The 12,755-nt window shown below is 41.6% G+C and overlaps 1 long non-coding RNA gene across 2 annotated transcripts in view; it reads left to right on the top strand.

Annotated features, from left to right (window-relative positions):
- LOC123344568 overlaps positions 1-12,409 on the top strand; it is a 28,406-nt gene extending 15,997 nt beyond the window's left edge. For both annotated transcript variants that reach the window (XR_006572579.1, XR_006572578.1), the window contains 3 exons: positions 5,426-5,608; positions 9,993-10,077; positions 11,379-12,409. This is a non-coding gene — a long non-coding RNA (uncharacterized LOC123344568). The remainder of the gene's footprint in view (positions 1-5,425; positions 5,609-9,992; positions 10,078-11,378) is intronic.
- Positions 12,410-12,755: the final 346 nt, after the last annotated feature.

Raw genomic sequence — 12,755 nt, 5'->3', positions numbered from 1 at the left:
TGCCTCAAGAAGATCTTCATGGGCTTGAAAGAAAATGGCTGGTGTGGTCTCTTCTTGTTTCAGTGCCTGGAGGTAGCTATCACATGAAAAGAGCAGATCTCATTTTATTTTGGCCCCCTAAATGGTTTCCTGACAAATAAATGAAAAAAGCAAATGCAAACGTGTGTGTGTGTGTATTCCTGTGATACCTGCGTTCACAGGCCTCTATTTCTATGCAATACTAGTCTTCTCCAGTGCTTGCCTCAGGCTATTTCTGACCTGCAAAGTACAGCTCCATGCCCTGCAAGGGGCCGCTGAGTTCCATGGGTTCTCCATGGTCCACACCACCCGCTGCAGGACCACACCACACCGCTGCTGTTTTCAGTCACTGGACACCCATGGAAAAAGGAGTGTGAGCGTAGGGCCCAATCCTGTAGCTCTTTCTCAGGGAAGCAGTCCTATTGCTGCTAACAGAGCTACTCACGTGAGTAAGGTTTGCACCAGTAGGCCATTTCTGCAGTGATGGCTTCCCCCTTTGTCTTTTGATCACACAAAACAAGTCAATTATTGCACTTTGTTGCTGTTTTTGCTACACAAGAATCCAGCTACAACTCCACGTCCATATCACTCAAGCATCCTATTTTGCTGTGAAACTCCACTACTGACATCACACATGGCAGATGAAATGAAGACAATACACACACAGACAATCATTCTTTCATCATTCTCTTTTGCTGATATCATGTTCCTCATAATACAGTGGGGGACAAAGGGTTACTTCATGGACACAGTCACCCTCTCTATGAAATGTTTCTTTGATGTTCTAGCTACCTCGGACTCTCCTGATGACATGATGAAGAGCCAGTTTCAGAAACTCTGCCATTCCTTTTAGTATCCTAGCTCCGAACACTCTTGGGACAAGTCAGCTGGAGATCTCAGATACTTGCCTAGATTCATGTTAACACAACAAACGATGTAACACCAACTCTTGAAGAGTTTAAAGGAATGTGGTGTTGTGAAACCCTCTAAGAAAGGCTTAAATTGGACAAATGTCCCCTCCCTTGATTCCATTTTTAACAGGGCAGAGGCAAAAACTCCAACAAGAAAAAACCAGGAAACCACCCTTCATTTTATAGATAGTCTTATTGCTCCCCGCAGCATCCAGCTCTGCTCTGTCTAGGTTTTTGAGACATTGGCTTTCATGCATGGTAAATTAATGACTGGTCGGTGGAGGTGGTTTTCTTCTTAAAGCATAGGGATAGCATCTAAACCCCAGCCCTGTGCTGGGGTATATATATCTGATGACATAATCTAAAACAGGTCCTACAATTCTTCAGTCATACAAGGACACTAAGCTGGAGCAGGTTTTTTTGTTTGGTTGGTTGTTTTTTGTGTGTTTTAAGTGTTAGGAAACATTTGTAGCAGCTCATACAAGTAAAGCAACATATGGGTGGCAAGAGAGGCAACCAGGCTCAAAGCTCCTTCAGAGAGAAAGTTGAGTGCACATTCAATCTGTAATGTGTAAATCAGGATTTTTGTGCAAGAAACTAGTAGTGTGCACACGTGTCGGGAACTTGCAAAAGTGTATCTGCACAATTTGCAACCTTTTGTAAATCAGAACTTAAGTGACTAGTTCAAAAGAGTTCCGAGACCATCTCTCTCAAAAAGCAGATGTTCAGCAGAGGTCTAGACTGAATTCCTCTTTTCATTAAACAAACAGAGCAAAGGTCAGGCAGCCCTTTGCTGAATGGCACAATATTAACTTTTAAGAAAAGAATAATTCCCAGTCCATTAGAGAAGCCAAAGCTGTATGTACTGCTTCAGTGTCACTTTCCACTTTAGGGGACGGGGCTGTGATCTGCATTTTTCTGATATTTGGTCTGCTGGCTGACTTGTGAACAGGGATTGGTGTTTGATTTGGGATTGGTTAGCAGGTTCTGATAAAGTAACAAGCGTGCTCCTTCATTGATCCTTGAGCTGAATCCAAGTCAGTACAGTAATTTAAAAAAAATGCTGTGTATATCCACGCTTCCTAGTATTGGCCGGGACAGAACATAAAAATGCCAAAATAGTTCACACTAGGCTATTTCTGCAGCATTTTAAGCCCAGCTGAATCCAAGCAGCACTGGAAATTTCATGATACTCTGTTTTGGGAAGATTTCCCACCTGATTTTCAGTCAAGTTTGGATGCTTTTGTGAACCTTTTCCAAACTTTTTGAGTTTTGCCTTTCAGCGGTGCTCATGGGAGAGAGGTGATCTTCTAACTTTAGATTGGAGACAAGATAGCTGGAGTGGTTATTGGCAGGAACAAAAGAATGAATGCAAATATTAATTATAGAACATTTAGATTTTGAAAATGGACACACCTCATTCTCTGTTGCTCTGCATCTTGTGCTGTCCTTTACACCAGTGAAAGGCGAAGTGAGAGTGCAAAGTCGGAGTAAAAGATGGCCTATCAGAATAGTAGTGTTCTATCCCTACATTGCACTGCATATAGTGCAGGGCAGTGGAGAATCAAGCCCCGAATCTGAATCCCCATTGATATGCATGGTAAAAGCATTACTATGTATGATTAGTTTTTTGGTTTTGGTGAGGTTTTTTTTTCTGGAAAGTAAGAAATGCTGGAAAAGCAAAGGCAAGCAGCTTTGTTTTTCAGTACTCATTCCTTTCCTGTATAAGAAGAGCATGAACGCCCAGATTTTTAGATCTGTGTGTCCTTAATATTCACAAATGGTCGGTTCTGTGTCTAATTGATCACTTGTGCGTGCTGTTACTGAGGCTGCCTGCATTATTTGCACACACTATGACTGTGGTTATGCCTAGACAAGTGTAAAAATCTGGGTTTATGGGTATTTGGGGGTGGAGGGGAAGGGGAAGCCACTACATCTTGTATAGGGATATTATTATTTACACTCTTTTTTTTTTTAATCCATTTATGTTCATCATTTTCTTGGCGAGATTCGTTTGCGAGTGAGGTTGCTTGTCAGCCACTAGTTCACAGCAATGTTTACTCAGCAGCAAGATACTCTGTGAAATGCAGGGCTTTCTCATTCAAGTGGCAATGTTTCATTAATTTTCCTTTTGTTAGTCCTCCTTTGTACACAGTACAGGACTGGTGTATGTAATATAAGATCAGCCCTATGCAAAGCAGCATGTGTGTGTGGGCCCATCCTGCTTCCACCCCACCTCTTCATCCCCATGATGCCACTGATCCCACCATCACCCAGCTAGCTGCCTCTTGCCTACCTGCAACCCTCTCGGCCTGTGCTAACACATTTGTGAGGTTCTGTGAGGTCTCTGGTGACTCCGCTCCATGGACTGGGAAGGCAAAAGGCAGATCTCCTGCATATCTTTCCAAGCAGGAAGTGGGGGAGAACAAGTAAGAAATTCAGTTTCTGCCACAGTCTGCTGGCACCAGAGAGTCAAATAAGACATGAAGGGAGAGTTGAGGATGGTGCACATGTGGGCTGGTTATTTAAGCAGAGCACCTGGAAAAGCTGTGGCCTCAGATGTGACGTGGACCTAAGGCTGCCATGGGCTATTACGGTGGGTTCTTTCCTCCTGGAAATGGGTCCTGAGATGTTAGTGCTGCTTCCTGGAATAGTGATCAACTGAAAGTCCTGAAAGGGAACGTAGCTAACAACCTTGTCAAACACCCAAAACAGGTCATCCTCATAGTATATGAGTTCCACAAGCCCAGGGATGAGAGTGCCTTGATTGCATGCCAAGTACAGGCCTCCTTTTTGCTGTGGTCAAACCTCTGGGCTGGCAACCCACAAGTAAACACCTTTTGCTTTTAGTTACCTCTTTCACCCTCCTTTTACCCTTCTCTCTCCCAGCTTGTAATTTTCACTAGGTTACTCTCCAGCACACATTACAACAGAGCAATTCAGTGTGAGCAAAGCTGTAGGCCAATGGTCCAGACGGTAATCATAACATACTATTAGTTTATTCATCGTATGTTGTGACCGGTAGTTCTGAGATGTCTAATCCTAACAAATAGGCAGCAGTGCCAGTGAAGGGCTTTTTAATTGTTGATATAAAAACTCAAGAATATTGGGGAAATGTAACTTTCCTGCCATAAAATATTCATAAAACTTGGAACGATGAAAGGCAGTTCTCCATCTGGTGCATATTTGCACGGAATCAGGTCAAAAACTGAAAACAATTTATTTTAAGCATCATTGCAATCTGAATAACGTTTAAAGCCAGAGAGGAGGAGGGTGGTTAGGTTAGGCACAAATGTGGGAAGAAAAACCATAAATATGATGGATTAGTCTGTTTTCAGTCTCTGAATGAGGAGACTGGGACTTGGGGCAGAATTTGCTAACTATAAAACCCGAATCTTCTTGTTCATTAATGCAAGTGATTAAAGTAGAGACAATGCATTAAGAATATTCACTTCTACTGGATTTGATCTACATAATCATTCTTTTGGGTTTTGCTTACTTCATTTTGATGTTGCTGTTTGTGGCCCACAGTTATTTATCCATTTATAACCTATAATCTTCTACATATGGGATTTTTTCCCAGAGCATAAATATTACATGTCACCACTTTTGCTAAACTTCATGTCATTCAAAACCATGGGAAAAAATACAGACAAGAATAACTTGCCAGTTCTTAAATGAGCAAACTGCTTAAGTAGCTTTCTTATTAAATAATATTAGGGTTATGCCCACATATAATTGTGTCCACACTTCTGCATCTGTGATGAATTGCAGGTGCATATACTAGTAGCCACATATCCAACTGAGTTTGGGGGTGCACACTCAGAGTCAGATGTCTAACTGCTAATATGTTGTGCTAAAACAGGTCAGTTCTGAAAATCTGGTCCCTTATGTGAATCACTACTAAAAAGAAGAGTGTTCACTCTGAGTAAATGAAATGAGGAGGCTCTAACACTTCTTATTTAATATTTATTGCTCAAAACATTTACATTGGTGCCATAAACGTAGTGTTTTACATAGGCGGATCTTGATGCATGTCCCAGATAGCTCTTTGAGAAATGAATCTTCTTTCCTTCTTCCATTCCTATCCTTAGGTAGGTTTTACACTATACCCACTGAACCATATATTCTTGTGTATAAACCAATTTGTAAAAACTCCTTGTTTGCTATGTAAATATTAACTAAAAGGATAAAAGCAGCTGCATATTTAGTTGTTCAGCCTCTGGCACACTTGCAAAATATCCAGTGAGAAGTGGAACAAAGCATCCAAGCCTCTGAGATTCCTCTGACCTGAGTTGGGTTACTGGCTGCAGCAAGGAGGCAGCACACAAAGTGGTGGGTGGCAGATAGGGCTCAGTAAATTACAACCCTCTGTGATTGATTAAATGTGTGGCTATCCAAGCAATGCAGCTCCTGGACCCTGGAGCCCCCATTCTGTCTCTTCTTCTGATCATCATCTTCCTCCACCTGAGCACTTTCCTTGTGCCTCATTTTAGCTGCTGCAGCCTCTGGCTTCCCTGACCCTTGGACTCCAATGGCTTTTTCAGCCGCCACAGGAGATTTGCCTGACTTGCATGTGGTTTTTCCCTGGCATTGCCCTCCACTTCTGCAACGAAGAACTTTTTATTGTAACTTCCCCAGAGGAGATTTACCAACATACGAGCCAACTCCCTGAAACAGTGAGTGGAAAACTAAAGCTACTTTCTCACTCTTGTATGCATGTCTGGTTCATCACTGCATTCTAATTCATATTGCTAGTAAATGCTATGAATCATATTTTCCATGAAAGCATTATATACTCTTGCTCAAGAAAAGCCACGTAGAACCCACCTATCCTATCTTTCCTCTTCTTCTTTGCAGTTTATTGCTCTCACTTGAGGTGTCATGTCTGAATTTAGAGCCCAACCCTGCAAACATTTAAAAATAAGATTAATTTGACTTAAATAGGACTACTTATACCCTGGCTGTCCCCAGTTGCCCAAAGAGTCCCTTGAACAGCTGGTATAAATCAGAGAAGTTGCCCTCATTTACCCAGGGGCCCAACCAAGCACCACTATAGCTGCAGGATCAGGGCTACAGAACTCCCACACTGAGATGTACCAAGCATGCTAAGCTAGGAGCTGGGCCCTGTCTTTACTTGTTCTTGTAGAATGCCCAGCCAACTTCTGGGAGGCCAGAAATGACTGTATTAATTAGCTGCCATAGTTTCATATGTCAAAGATAGGAAGCAACATGCATTGAAAATATATAAATTCTGATCACTTCATAAATTACAGGTTGTGCATTTTAAATATAGTGTTAAGTGGAGCAGATGTTACCCGTGTAACTTGTATTTTATATACTTGTGTAATTTTTTTGGTTTGTCTGTATGTAAGAAGAGCTCTCCTCTGTTCTCAGGGCAGAATGGTTGATATAACATAATCAAAAGCAACAGAAGTTTCCTCCTTGCTCCCCAAGTTTTTTCCTGAGCCTTAAAATAAGGTTCTGGGAGTCTTTTTATTTCTAGTAACTTTCAGCCTTATCAGCTCTGTGAATCTGTAGGAACAGTTGTGTTCTCAGCGCTTCTGAAAAAGGGATCACTTATTTAGAGATCTAATTGTAGCGGAGGAGGCTCACCTTAGGCACACATTATTTAAAATCTTACCCATGCTTAGTGTAACCTGACAGGGTTCAGTTATTTCCTCAAAACAACATTGGATTCACTTATTATAAAAAAGGCACATGGGCCACTGTAACTTAAATAAAATTAATTCCATCTCAGGGCTCGGGTGACCTTCATAAATCATTCTAATTTCTCTCTTGCCAGAATACATTTCTTGGTAAAGTTATTTCCCTATAAATTATTGCAGTCCACCTGCTAGTCCATATATAGTAAACACATTGCAACACATAATACCCTTGAGAAAGCTCTTATCAGAGCAGCACTTATCTCAACAGCTCACACTTCATTAGGTTTTCCCAGAAACGTGGAACAATAATAGAACGGGGAGAGGGCTTTCCAAAGAACAGGGGTGGGGTCGGGGTTGTCCTGGATTACCTCTGATATGTCTGGCACTTGTCATTTGATTCTGATCATCTCGCCTTTGAGGCGTATAACCCATCTCTATGGATGAAGTATAGACCAGCGGCTCTCAAATATGAGGTGCAGGAATGTGTTAAGGGTGGTGTGAGCTGTGCTTTTTATTTAAAATAAATAAATAAATGCTCTGGTTGTCAGACCCAGGGAGCTGGGGCTCTTGCAAAAGGGCCATGCCCACACAGGAGGGGAGAAGGGAAAAAGGAACAGGCAGAGCCCTACCTGCTGCCCAGTCTTGGCCTGGGAGGTGGTGGTGAGTATCTGGTTATCAGCCCCAGAGTGGCGGCAGCAGCACAAAAGTAAGGGTGGCAATGGGGCGCTATGTCTGCTATGAAAAGTGATATTGATGAATATCACTTTTCACATTGTCACCTTTACTTCTGTGCTGCTGCTGGTGTGGCGTTGCCTTCAGAGCTGGGTGCTCGGCCAGCGGCCTCTGCTCTGTCTTCAGAGCTGGGTGGTGGTACGTGTACTTGTGGGGAGATAGGGGGCATAAATAAGTACAGACATAAAGAGGGGGGTGAAATCAAATAAGTTTGAGAACTGTTGGACTAAATGCTGGCTTTTGAAATTGCAAGTGAAAGTGAGCAGCATGAATGAGATGCTCAGGCCAGCGCCTTCTTCCCTAAAATGGTTACTGGGGATGATATGCAGATTCTTACGCCCTTTACTTTTCCTCTCTGAGCACAGTCCTGTCCCTCACCCCATTGAAATCAATGGGAATTTAGTCCCCATTTGGCAACTTCATGGGCAGCGAGTATCATAGGCTGGGGGAGGCTGAGCCTCCCCAAACATCCCAGTGTGGCCCCACCCACACTCCACTCCCAGTCCTCTCCTGCTTCCCGCTCTGTGAGCCGCTCTTCCCCTGTGCCATCATGGTGCCGGGGGCTGGGGCCGTGCTGCCCGGTCTCCTAGCACTCCGGGCTGGCGGGCAGGGGCTGGAGGTGCTAGCCTGGGGCAGGGCCAGCAGCCACAGTGGGGGGCCTCTGGGTTCTTGTGGGCATGGATGGGACAGGGAGGGACTAGCGGACCTCCCCGAGCCAGCGGTTCACCCACCACCTATGAGCAAAACACATAACTTTAAGCACCTTGACGTCAATGGGACTATTTATGTATTTACATTTAAGCATGTACTTAAGTGTGCTACTGAGTAGGGATGGACTTCTTCACATTCTTACAGTTAAGCATGTGTTAAAGAGCTTTGCTGAAAACGGGTCTTCACCATTGATTTCAATGGGAGCAGCACTGGGCCTTCAAAGTGTGTTGAATTTTTCTATACTTTGAACAAAAGTTGTGCTACATGAGTGTCTCATTCAAAAGTCAATATTCTCCCACCTAGTGCTTAGTACTGACTTTAGGAATCACATTGAATACAAAGAGACACGTGTTTGTGTGCGCACGTGTGTGTATATGCAGAAAAAATAAGTATGGAGCCTGGACAGAAGGAAGAGGAATTGACCCATTGACACACACTACTTTTTATTTTTATTTTATTTTTTAATATTCAGAGACGCATCTCTGTCTCTCCTAAGTCCCTTTTGTGCTGCTCCAGCTCTTTCTTCATTCATGAACTCCCCATGAATACATTGCAAAATTCTTATTTTTGCTCATTATTTATTTTGAACTATTTACAAATTCTCTTACCAACTAATTCTTGGTCTGCAAATCATTCGTGAAAATCTGCAACTCAGGCTATTAGTTAGTTACCTAATTTGCATGGAAGAATTTCTGTTTCCTGAATGGAAAACTGATATGATTCACCAGCAGCAATATGGATTTTAAATGTGCAGTTCACTGTTGCAGATTAGGCAGTTTAAAATTTGCTTCCAGTGAATGTTCCAACCTTTTGAGTTTTTAAAATTCTTTTCACAGCATTTATTAATCATGATAGTAAGGCTTGTTCAACAGACTATTCATGGAAAGCCAGCACAAGAGGGATTAAATACAGTCTACATGGATTTATTTAAAATTTGAACAAATAGCTCTAGATTTCAAAATCATCAGCTGATTTATCATCTGATCAGATTGTCAGCTTGAGTGAAGAAACTGGCCTTTGACTTTTGTGCCCATAACTAAAATGTGACATGGATAGTTCAAGGATAAAATGTATTGACAAGATCTGGTTAATTCAGTTTAGACAGTAGATTTGTGTACTTTTGCAGTTGGCTTTCAATGGCTGAATACGCTCTATTAAGGGAATATTCATTGTCTGATGAGCCTGGTCTTCCTTCGGTGGTGGTTGGTGTGGTGTTTTTTGTTTGTTTTTGTTTTGTTTTTTTGTTTTTTAAATTTTTTCATTAGTAATTGGAAAACTTCAATGCCATTCAGCAGAGAACGTATAACACTTTGGTATTCATCCGCTTTTAGGGCCAAATCCTGTTTGCAAAGCACAACCAGACAAGGCGCTCAGGATCACTGCTGGAGGTGGCTTAATGGAGCTACATAGTAACATGCAGTGTTGTTGTAGCCATGTCTGTCCCAGGATATTAGAGAGACAAGGTGGGTGAGGTAATATCGTTTATCGGACCAAGTTTGTCTCTGTCATCAGAAGAAGTTGGTCCAATAAAAAATATTACCTCACCCAGCTTGTCTTTCTACATAATGACAGTCACCTCTGTTCCAAGGCAAGAGCATGGAGTCCCTGTGATTTGCCCTGCTCTCCTCCCAGCCCCAAATACCCTGCAGAGAACTCCACAGTGTCTCCATGGTCATGTCCCTCTGTGACAGTGAGGAAGAATAGGTAGAATTTGTCTCTTTGTAATATTTATATTCAAATTCTGCTTTTCATTACACTGGTTAAACATTTACCGGTCTGGCTTTATAACACTTTGTGAATGCTCTTATATTTGGCATGGTTAATTTGTCTCCTGGAACCCTTTTCATTTTTCAGAGTATAGCTTAATGTGAAATGCTCATTGACCATGAATAAGTAGCTGATGGTGCTCTGTGTAGCAGGTGCTGGCTAATTGCATGTGTTCATTTCACAGCTGCTATGTGGTCTTACTATCCAGCTGAGGCAGATCATGAAAGTTCATCTGAACCGTGACTGGTCAACAACAATCTAAGACAATGGTGTGTTTGTTCTTACATAGTGATAGTAAAATGCCACAGGGCAATGCTAGCTGTTTACCCATTTTTCTCAATTTTGTGCAGCACAAATGCTGAACAAAGCACAGTAAATGAGTGACGCGATGTAATGCATTTTCCAAAGAATCTTGCAAAAAGAAAATGATCATAAATCTTTTCAGGGAGTGGGATGCTTTTTGAGAAAATATATAGGCCGTAATCTATAACCCTCAGTTCCAAGTATACAACCTTCCTGATTTCAACACAGTTATGCCAAGGTACAGAATTTTGGTCCGATGTTTCAAAATAAGAAAAATCACAGTGGTTTTCCATTTAAAAAAAAAAACATAAAAGAAATTCAGTACCCTCCCATAAACGTCTAGTTTGTGAACTGCACGGATCAGATCTGAGGGCTGAATCTTTTATAATAAGAATCTGGTGCTGGAGAAATGAGAAGGCATGTTTCATTGCTTCTTGTGCCACTCATTAGCATGCTGTAGTTACAGCAGGAGTCTGTCAGTTTGTGCTTTTTGGACCCTCCTTTTATAACTAGGCTGAAATTCGATAGACTTTATATTGTATGTTTTGTATGTTGTAACCAACAATAACTCTCTGAGGTAACCATATATGGGCAGTTCACATGAGAACCCAGTAATGTTTAACGATATATGGAAATATGTTATTGATTACATAGGCAAAAAATCAAATATGACATGAAGGCACTTTTAGGGAAAGGTGCTAATGTTATGAGTCAATATACAGACACTCACGATGAAATGAAACTCTCACTGCACCCACATTGTCATGAAGGGGATTGTGTGAGGTAAAGCAGCCTTTGTTAGGGCAGTCAAACCTCCTGGGAGATTCCTTTGTATTGCAAAGCAACTGCACAGAAAGGAGGGCTGAGTCCTAGTCCCAAACTCACCTTCCAATGGCTTGTGTTCCTAGGTGAGCAGGTTTGGGCTAGAGGACTTCCTACATGAAAAGCCCTGGGGATTAGGGAGAGATAGGGAACAGTGTGTTTAAACAGAGATATTCTAGAGAGCATACAGCTGCCTAATGGCGAAAGGGCAGGTGTGCTTTGGCTTTGTGTTTCTGCAAAAGAGAGCTGTACCTTGTTTGGAGTCTGGCCCAAATCCACAAAGATATCAAATCTGTCTTCCATTGAAATCAATGGGAGGTAGGTGCCTAAATCCATTTGAGGATCTGGGTCGCTGTGACCGCCCCTGACTAAAAAAACAGTTTACTCGGTCTATAAATATATTACTCTCACAAAATACCCTGACTGTCACCAATTTTTCTTCCAGCAGTGTACAGCTTTACAAGGCCCCCACATCTGTTACTGCTTGGCAAAGGAGCTACACTACAGCAGGAAATCAAAACACAAAAATGTGCACTTCTTCTCTGTCCTCATTCCCTACTATGTCTTTTACTAGGTGGTAGGTATGAAATGTACTATTTCCCCAAATCCTCTGCTCCTGTTACCTCTCCCTCACATGTTCATAGCCCCAGTGGTTTCTTCAAGCCCTCCTTATTGTTGTCCCAGTTCAGGAAAGCATCCATAATCAACAACTTAAGTTATGCACATGCTTAAGTTTCATTTAAGTTAAGCCCTTAAGTTGTTTTTTCTGAATCAGGCCCTGTAAGAGTGACTCAGCAAATCAGGGAAAAGAAACAATAGCATGAGATTCAGGTGACTAGGCACAACTGAGGAATTGATCTCAAATGCAGTGTGTTGGAACTCACAATGAACTGATAGTGAGCAAGCCATAGAATAAAAATGTTCAAGAAAACAAATTTTAACAAAGTAAATTCAAATAACAAATGTGAGGATGTCGCAGAAAAAGAGGCTAAAGTTGTCAAGGAAAATTATTCACCTTGAACTGTTCAGTCAAGCCCTATTTTGATTTCGGAGATTCCTTCTCTTTACTGGGGCTCTGAGATTTGTGTTTCCCAAAATTTTCCATCATTTGCCTCATGGAGGGCTATTGAAATAGCCCACCTCTTACTGAACTGGTCTCATTCCATCCACAGAGATGACTGGAATGTCTGTCACAAGCAGTGAATGAAACAATAAAAAAAAAAAAAAGAGCCATTCTCAACATTTCTCAGTGGCTGATGTGAACCATAGGGCAGGACACAGGGTTCTGATGGTCCCTGACACCAAAACACACTGCATATCCCAACTATTAGCCACACCTCCATTGTTCTATGCACAAACACACAATATTCATGTATAGTTCAACAGATGTAATGCACTGTAGTAAGTAAATGATGCAATTGCAGGTAATGCTCACAGAATACATATGAAAAGGAACTATTGGGTTTCTTACACAAGTCTGGGGAAAAACTGTATTCTGTTTATTAAAATCTTTCTAAACAATAAAACATTTCAATGTTAATTAGCATTTTCCATGTTGTAAATGAAATGCTTTGATGGGAGAGAAGGAAAAAACATGAAGACTTGACTGTAAAATTTACATTAGTAAATATTGCAATTTACAATGGACTGACATTTCCTGTACATACAATATATAGTGCTCGGAATGGGGAGATGTTATAGTTTTGCATTAAGTAAGTAAACTGGAGTGTGTCTCATATGAAGAGCTCGTTAAATATCCCCCCATTAGTCCATACACAGAATATCACTGATATCACTAGCTATCTCTCTGTCCTTCGCCACA

This window comes from Mauremys mutica, chromosome 11 (assembly GCF_020497125.1).
Source record: "Mauremys mutica isolate MM-2020 ecotype Southern chromosome 11, ASM2049712v1, whole genome shotgun sequence".
Taxonomy (NCBI): Eukaryota; Metazoa; Chordata; order Testudines; family Geoemydidae; genus Mauremys; species Mauremys mutica.
This window is presented reverse-complemented; position numbering and strand designations above follow the sequence as displayed.